An 8,343-nucleotide genomic window follows, 5' to 3' on the forward strand; every position below is an offset into this window, starting at 1 on the left:
GGTACACCATGCTGATGGTTTGGTTCTAAAGCTTCATATAATGTTAAGAATAATCGGGCCACTCTTACTTTAGATATTTATCTATATTTCATGTGTGAAAAATTTCATCAGTCATTATGGGTGGACATGGCTGCTGACCTCAAGTTCAGATCTCAGTAGAAGACATCATATATGCATCCACAGTGATGCCTGCAAGGCCAGCAAGCATCAGTGCCAAGTGAAGAGATGACACTTTAAAGCAGTGATTCTCAAACTGTGAGTCACAACCCCTGGGGTTCAGTTGACTCTTACACAGGGGTTGAATATCAGATATCCTGAACATCAGATACTTACATTATGATTTATAAAAACAGAAATTTATAGTTATGAAGTAGCAACGAAATAATTTTATGGATGGGGGTCACCACCACATGAGGAACTGTATCAAAAGGTTTCAGAGTTAGGAAGGTGGAAAACCACGCTTCTAAAGAGTTGAGCTGTGAATGAGACTTTAGAAAGGGTTTGTTGTTTGTCAGGTGCTTAGCATTTGTTGAACAGTTTAAAATTTAGGGCCAAGTCTCTTGATGGCTTTATATACACATTCAGTTAGACACAAGCTTGAATGCACATTAAATACTAGATATTCTTCTAGGCATTGAAATATTGGTCATCACCCCAGTTGCAGCTCTTTCTTCAAATACATCCATATCAGGTTTGATTCTTAAATATGAATTGACTCTCAGGGCTAGAAAGGATTGTTAAAGATCATAAGATCCATCTCATATTCAGTTCTAATGTCTAGAATAGTGATCACTACTAAGAGGTTACTGTAAATGCTGGGTTTTAAACATGTATTCTTTATTTCATTTTAAGATAATTAACTAAAACAGTAATAAGAGGAAGCCACAAGAAAGTTCTTGTTCTTCATGCATTACTAGCTCCTTAACAATATTAGTCCAGACAAGTATTTCTCATTGGCATTAAAGCCTAAATAGTATATGGATGAGCATCTCCATGCTTCCTTGAAAGAATGTGGACATACTATATAGTGTTCATTATAGAACCTAAAATGAGTGTAGGGTAGTCAGCAGATGTCTACTAGGCAGCCAGCAAGGATACCTCTAGATGAGCCTCTCCTGTCTGATATGATAATGGCCAACTGGATATGAGAAGGATATGAGCTATCATAGCAGGATAACTTTCCCAAACACATTCTATTTTAAAGCAGATGCTGAAGAGGGTTAGTGGTTCTGAAAGAGATGGGGTAGAGAGATCTCACTAGGGAGGTGGGGATATAGCTTAGTGGTAGAGTACTTGCCTAGCATGCATGAGGTCTGAAGTTCAGCCCTAAGAACTGGAAAAACCCCACAATGCTAACAAAAATGTTCTGATTCTTTGGGCTGGATAAGTACCTTTTAACAGAGTGATTGCTTAGTGTAATGATGATACCCTAATTGCTGTGACCAAGTGCTGGAGAAAAAGCAACTTAAGGGAGAAACGATGGTCCATCACGGCGGGGAAAGTGTGGCGGCATGCCAGTTAAGGTACCTGGTCCCATTACGTGTTCAACCAGGAAGCAGAGATGGACAAATGCTGCTGCTTGGCTAAGTTCTCACTTTTACACAATCCTGACCCAGCCCTTGGGATGCTGCTGCCCACACTTAGGCTCTGACTTCAACGAGTCTAATTGAGACAATCCCTCATTGATATGCCCAGATGCTTGTCTTCTTGGTGATTATCTATCCTGTCAAGTTGATAATCAATATTAACCATCATACATGGCTTGTGTTAGACTCAGCACTATAAGGGAGGGGTGAGAGAATATTTTCTTCGTTCTTGTGCTTGTAATCTGGTGTTTGTGCAGACCAATGGAAGAAGTACAAATTGAAAACAACATATCTGGAAGACTGAGGTAGGAAGATTGTGTCTTCAAAGGCAACTTAGGCTCCACTGTAAGCCCCTTCCACACATGTAGAGAACACAACACACACACACACACACACAGAGAGAGAGAGAGAGAGAGAGAGAGAGAGAGAGAGAGAGAGAGAGAGAGAGAGAGAGAGAGAGAGTTCTGAGGCAAAGAGTTAAGCCTTCTGTTTATTTAACTTTGCTCTCTTACAAGAGGGGTACTTCCTGATTTAGAACTAGGAATGAATACTAGCCATTGGCATTTATAAAAGAAAAGAGAGATTTAGATGGCTCAAAGACAGACATATCTAACAAAAATTATTTTGTAGAAACAAATGTTTGCTTCAAGACTGAAAACCTGCCACATTTCATGTTAGCCTAATATGTCTTTACAGCGACAGAATACCTGATGACTGACAAATGATTAACATGTTGAATAAAGCATTCTGAAAAGCATCCAGGCGGAGTCTTCCACAAGGAGGGGTGTACTTGGATCCTGGGGACAATTGTACTTGATGTGTGTGTGTGTGTGTGTGTGTGTGTGTGTGTATTTGCTCTCTCTCTCTCTCTCTCTCTCTCTCTCTCTCTATATATATATATATATATATATATATATATGTTTGTGGTTTTTGTCTAAGAAAAATACCAAAAGGTGCATGGGACAGGGCAGGTTGGCGTCATTTCTCTTGTCAAAGATATACATAGTGAATGTCTAGTTTCTCTCTCTATTCTTAGTTTCTTCTTTTGTTTTCCACCAAATGTTCAATTGTTTTATAGTCCTGGACCCTCAAGCCAGGTTCCCCCCTTCCCATCAGCACATCCATAGGCCACACCTTTCACCCACTCCAGCTTCGAGAAAATAGAGGCTCATTGCTTATGCTGCAATTTTGATAACCTAACTGGCAGAACAGTTATTCAAATTTTAAGCTTCTGAATGCAGCAAGATCAACCTGGCCTATCCACATAAATAATTTTGACACGATAAGTATGCGAGAGCGATGATAACCGATAAGTGAAGCAATTACCTTGGTTTTTTGGATTATATTAAACGAAGATTCTGATAGAGTAATGAAAAGAGACAAAGCAGACAAAAGTCTGCAGCAGAGCTTTTGGACATTGTGTTATCTCTATTATACCATATTGAAATAGAGCCGCTCACCAATCATGCACTTCTATGTAACTTCTGGCTTCTAACAGTGAACAATGAATAAATTGTCACAAGACAGTAACTGATAAATTAGGATTGGCAGTGCTCTTTAAAAAAGCATAAATAAACTTGCTAGAGACCCTTATCCTTTGCAAAGCAGCTTTTAGGGGTCCAAGAGGTAGGCAGGTAGGTGGAATCTATTACAGCAATGGTCTCTCTGTCCTTGTGCCCCAGGTACTTATTTATCTGTAGTGACTCATCTTAGAGAATAAAGACCTTGTTCTGCCTTTATCGTCCAAATTCTACCAGTCCTGATCTAAAACATGACTTGACTGTTTGTCTGGAGTTCATGGTACACACTTACTTTAAAAAGTTTGCTTTCAGTAAACAACAGTATCCAAAAACCAAAGGCTTGGGTTCTCTTCATTGATCTGACAGTCACCTGAAATGGTAAGCTTATGAGTTCTTTTCAAATGTGTGTAGAGCAACCTCTGAGAACACAAGTGGGGTAAACACATGGAAAGGATCGCTCCTTCGAATTCTCCTAGGCTTGTCTTGACTTCTTTTACAGGCCACAGATACAATTTTATGTTGGTGGGCTAAAGTCTAGCAAGTTCCATAAATTTTAAGTCACAACAGGATGAAATTTCTTTTTATCTTCTCTCTCTGTCTCTGTATCTGTCTCTGTCTCTCTCTCTCTCTCTCTCTGTGTGTGTGTGTGTGTGTGTGTGTGTGTGTGTGTGCGTGCGTGTATGTGATGGGAGTGTGTGAGATGGTTCATACGTGTTTGCGTATGGAAGCCAGAGATCAACCTGAGGTTTTCCTCAGTCACTCTCCACCATAGTTTTTTTTTTCTTTCACAAACTTTGTCACTGAACCTGAAACTCCTATTTGGTGAAGCTGGCTGCTCACTGAGCCTGTGGGATCCGCCTGCCTCTGCCTCCCCAGTACTGGGATTTCAAGTATCCACCACACACGTGTGGAGTTTGTAGATTGAAGTCAGGTTCTCATGCCTGCAGAACAAGCATTTGATCAACTAGCCCATCTCCCCAGTCCCCAAAAGTTTCTTACAATTCACACTCTCCTGCCACTGCAGACCTGTTAAATTATAGAAAGCATCGAGCAAGTGAATGAAATTTTCCAACAGGCATCATTCTAACTCAGCATGTTAGAAAAGTCCATCTCCTCAGCAGGCTTGTAGGCTCGGGAGTGACTTGCTTATGTTTTTTTTTTTTTTCCTGGTGGTCTGGGATGTCAGGAGGTAGGACTGGGGAAGAAATAACATTTGATTATTTTCAGATTCCTAGCACCTACTGCCAAATCGGATTGTATTAGCACACTGCCCCCGTAGAGGCAGAGCAGGCAATTGAAATGGGGACACTGGAGTGCAGAATTAAAGATTCCAGATTTAAATTGGCTGAACTCGGAAGAAATGTATCATCTGTGAAATGGGAGTAATATGGCTTCAAGGAACCACAAAACGTGGTACAGATGTTCCTACTGACCTGACTGGTAGACAGTATATGCTAGGGTTCAGAGACACCCCTGCCTTTGGCTTTATCCACAGACTAGTGAGTGGTGATGGCAAGATGAGCCAACTTAGTTCCATAAGTAAAGAACACGGGAACGAACATCATTATTAGTCTGTTCTGGCAGGCATGATCATTTATCTCGTCTCTCATTAAAGACAACAGCAGCAGCAACAAAAAAACCCTAAGCATTCACCTGGCCACCTTTCGAAATGAGAGGACCATTAAAGTTATCAAAAGCAAATTACATTTGATTGAATTATCATTACAGGGCTTAAAATAACATTTGTTCTGTTTATGAAGCCCCGGTCTTACTGCATGAGTAAAGAATTTGCCTTTAAAGACAAGGAAAACAACAACAGGGGAATGAAGCCCAGTGCTCACACCAAAGACCAGATCCTCTGTTGTTTTTGTGTGAGCTCCTTCACGGCAGCCCACATTGCCAGTGAGTAAGCCTCCAGACCACCAGTTACACAAGGTACCGACAGCAGTTCGGGGAGAAACCCAGGATGCGGAGGAGAGAGGAGAGAGGAGCAAGAGAGATGTTGGCATTATTAATCAGAATGCAGGGCTTGCTCTTTGCACTTGCTTACAGACTGTGCCACTTTTAGCGCACATGTAGCTGGTTCAAGCTGATTTTGTACAATTTAGCTATCTCGGTTTCCTTAAGTGCATTGTTTCTTCCTGTGATTAAAAAAGTAGTGGTCACTGTTACTTGAGATAGAAGCAAATACTTTTCGTTAGTTTTTCACACAACCACCCAAATTTACCTCCCTCTCTCCCAATTTGAGAAATTAGCAACCTTAAAGTAGACTTGTCTGTGACTGTCTGTAAGTAGGTATCAGAAGTTTGAGGTGGGACGGCTCAGTTGCCACAATTGGTCAAAAATGGAAGCCCAGAGTCCCCAGCAGAGTTCCCTCTGTTCACAAATGCTGATCACCATAGTACTGCAAACTTGCTGGCTAGTGCTATGTTTATTTGACACAGACTAGAGTCATCTGAGAGGAGGGAACCTCAATTGAGAAATGCCTCTATATGATCGAGTTGTAGGTAGGCCTATAGACCATTTTCTTAATTACTGATTGCTGCGAGAGGGTCCAGCCCATTGTGGGTGAGGCAATCCAATCCTGGGTTCTATAACAAAGCATGGTAAATAAGCCATTGAGAACAAGTCAGTAAGCAGCACCCCTCCCTGGCATCTGCATGAGCTCCCACCTCCACGTTCCTGCCCTATTGGAATTCCTGCCCTGACTTACTTCAATGATGAACAGTGATGTGGAATTGTAAGCCAAACCAACCCTTTCCCCCTCCCCAAGTTGCTTTGGTCATGGGGTTTTATCAACTCTGGCATAATGAAGGGCACACCCATGACCTCCCTGTGATTGCTTTGATTGACTGATACCTGCTATAGTTATTAATATTGTCATAACTATTTCATATTACAAAGTCAAGTACAAAATTAGAGCTAGAGCTTAGTCCCTAGAGATGGTTTTGTCTGTAGTCTTTAAAAGAAGACAAATCATAAGCAACAGCATTGAAACAGACAAGCTTAGAAACAGGGAAACCTTTTTTTTTTTTGAGTTTTTTAAAAATTTTAAATAGCTTGTTTTACATGTCAATCCCAGTTCCCTCTCCTTCCCCTCCTCCCACACCCCCCCCATCCCCTCCCATCCTCCCATCCTATTGCCAATTCCTTCCGCATAGGGGATATCTAGAGTCTATCATTTCATTCAGGGTAGGGTCCAGGCACTTCCCTAAGAGTCCCGGCAGAGAGAGCAACCCTCTTTGTGTTATGAACACATGATGTCTGTTAGTATTAGAGGGATAAACACTGATCCACTGCTCAGGACCCCATAGGTAGCCCAGGCCTCCTCATTGACTCTCACATTCAAGGGGTCTGGATCGGTCCCATGCTGGCAAAACAGGGAAACCTTTTAATTGGTGCATTCTGTTTATACTTTTAAGGGCAACTCTTTGATAAAGTCTATAAGCTACCACTTTGAGTGGCTATTATACATATGGAGAAGACTCAGGAACCCTTGAAACAACAAAACATCCTGCTAACATCTTGCAGCATGGTACTTTTGATAACTAAAAATATGATAATATGATAACTAAAAATAAAAATATTGATCTTGCCCACCATTCAGAAGAACACCGGTATCTTTACAAGAACTAAGAAAAACTACTGGGCTTTGGACATTGTCACTCCCAGAAATAAAGTATTCATAAAACCTATATAGTATTCTGAGCTAGTCCAGGATTCAAATAAAAAATATATATATGTACATATATATTCCTTCTGTATTATATTCTTTTTGAGCACTTTATTTCAATGATAAATACACAAAACTCCCTAGATGGAGTTATCAGACCTCTGGCTATTACTGAATGAAAAGTCTAGCTTGGGTCCTCATCATATACCTCATTGAGCTCAACAGTGCTTTTGTGTCATTTTTGTCATTTTGGGGGCTGCAGTAATGCTTATGTGACTAGGATGTAGGTATCTAGAAGAGATAAAGTAATTGTCCCTACTCAGGAGAGTGTGACAGTAGAATATTCTATGGCCATTTCTCTCAAGGGCCCATATTCTTAGTTGTTTCTGTCTAGCACATACTGATCACTTAGCTACTATTTGTTAAAAACCATCTGAACCATTGTCTTTTACACTTCTGTCATGCTGGCTTTGGCTAAAATTACACCTCCATCCTCTGTGCATCTCCCTCTATTTATTATTTTTCAGTCAAACCTGGTACTACTTGGTAAAGCCCGGATCAAAGCCAGGCTCACATTAGAGCCCTTTCCCAGATTCTTGAGAAGAAATTGCCATACATACAGATCTTTCATCACCTCTGTCATGTGGCTTATCACATTGCATCATAATTAGCTAAGACTGGTTCTTACTTCAAATGCTGATTTTCTGGAAAATATTGATTGGATCTTGATTCTCATTATGTGCCCACAGTCGAAGATCTACCTGTGTGTAGCATCCCCTCCAGATGGTACTTATGACAATGGTAGATTTATTATAGACGTCTTCATGACTTCCCACCTCCCTGAAACTATGGCCTTATCCACAAGAGCTTATCGCTCCTTTGAAGAGGTGTAGACTCTCATTTCTTCATTCCTAGAATCAGGGCTGACAGTGACACTTGCTTTGGACAATTAAACGTGACTATGCCTAAAGAAGGAGCAAAGTCATGCTACTAGAGTCTGTTCTTAGAGACTTATGAGACCCATGGCTTGATCGTCTTAGTTTCTGTAGCTATGAAGAACACATGTATGAGAAGCACTATTCCAAATTTTCAACATTTAGCCAATCCATCAGTTAAATCCGCACAAATGAGCCTGCTACACTAAGAGACTGGCTTAGTCTCAGGAACTAGTCCATTTGATATAAACTTAATGAAAAAAGAAGTACTTATTACTTGGAATCACTGAGGTTTTGAGATTAATTACCAGAAATAGCTGACTTAGTTCCTGGACACTCAGTTTAGGTTGCTAGATTGCTTGCCTAGCTTGCCTGGCATTCTGGATTTGATGCCATAAAGCAGGTGTAGTGGTGCCTATGTGTAAACACAGCGTTTAGGAGGCAGAGGCAGAAGGATCAGGAGTTCAAGGTCATCCTTGGCTGTATAACAAGTTCAAGGTGATCTGGACTATATAAAATCATGCCTTTAAAGGCATAGCTGTTTCTTTTTCTTATACTTTCATTCAAACAAGCAAAAGACCGTACATCCCAAAATTCACAAATAGCATTTTGTACAGGAAACAGAGTGT

Source organism: Mesocricetus auratus, unplaced genomic scaffold (genome assembly GCF_017639785.1).
Source record: "Mesocricetus auratus isolate SY011 unplaced genomic scaffold, BCM_Maur_2.0 Super-Scaffold_100009, whole genome shotgun sequence".
Taxonomy (NCBI): Eukaryota; Metazoa; Chordata; class Mammalia; order Rodentia; family Cricetidae; genus Mesocricetus; species Mesocricetus auratus.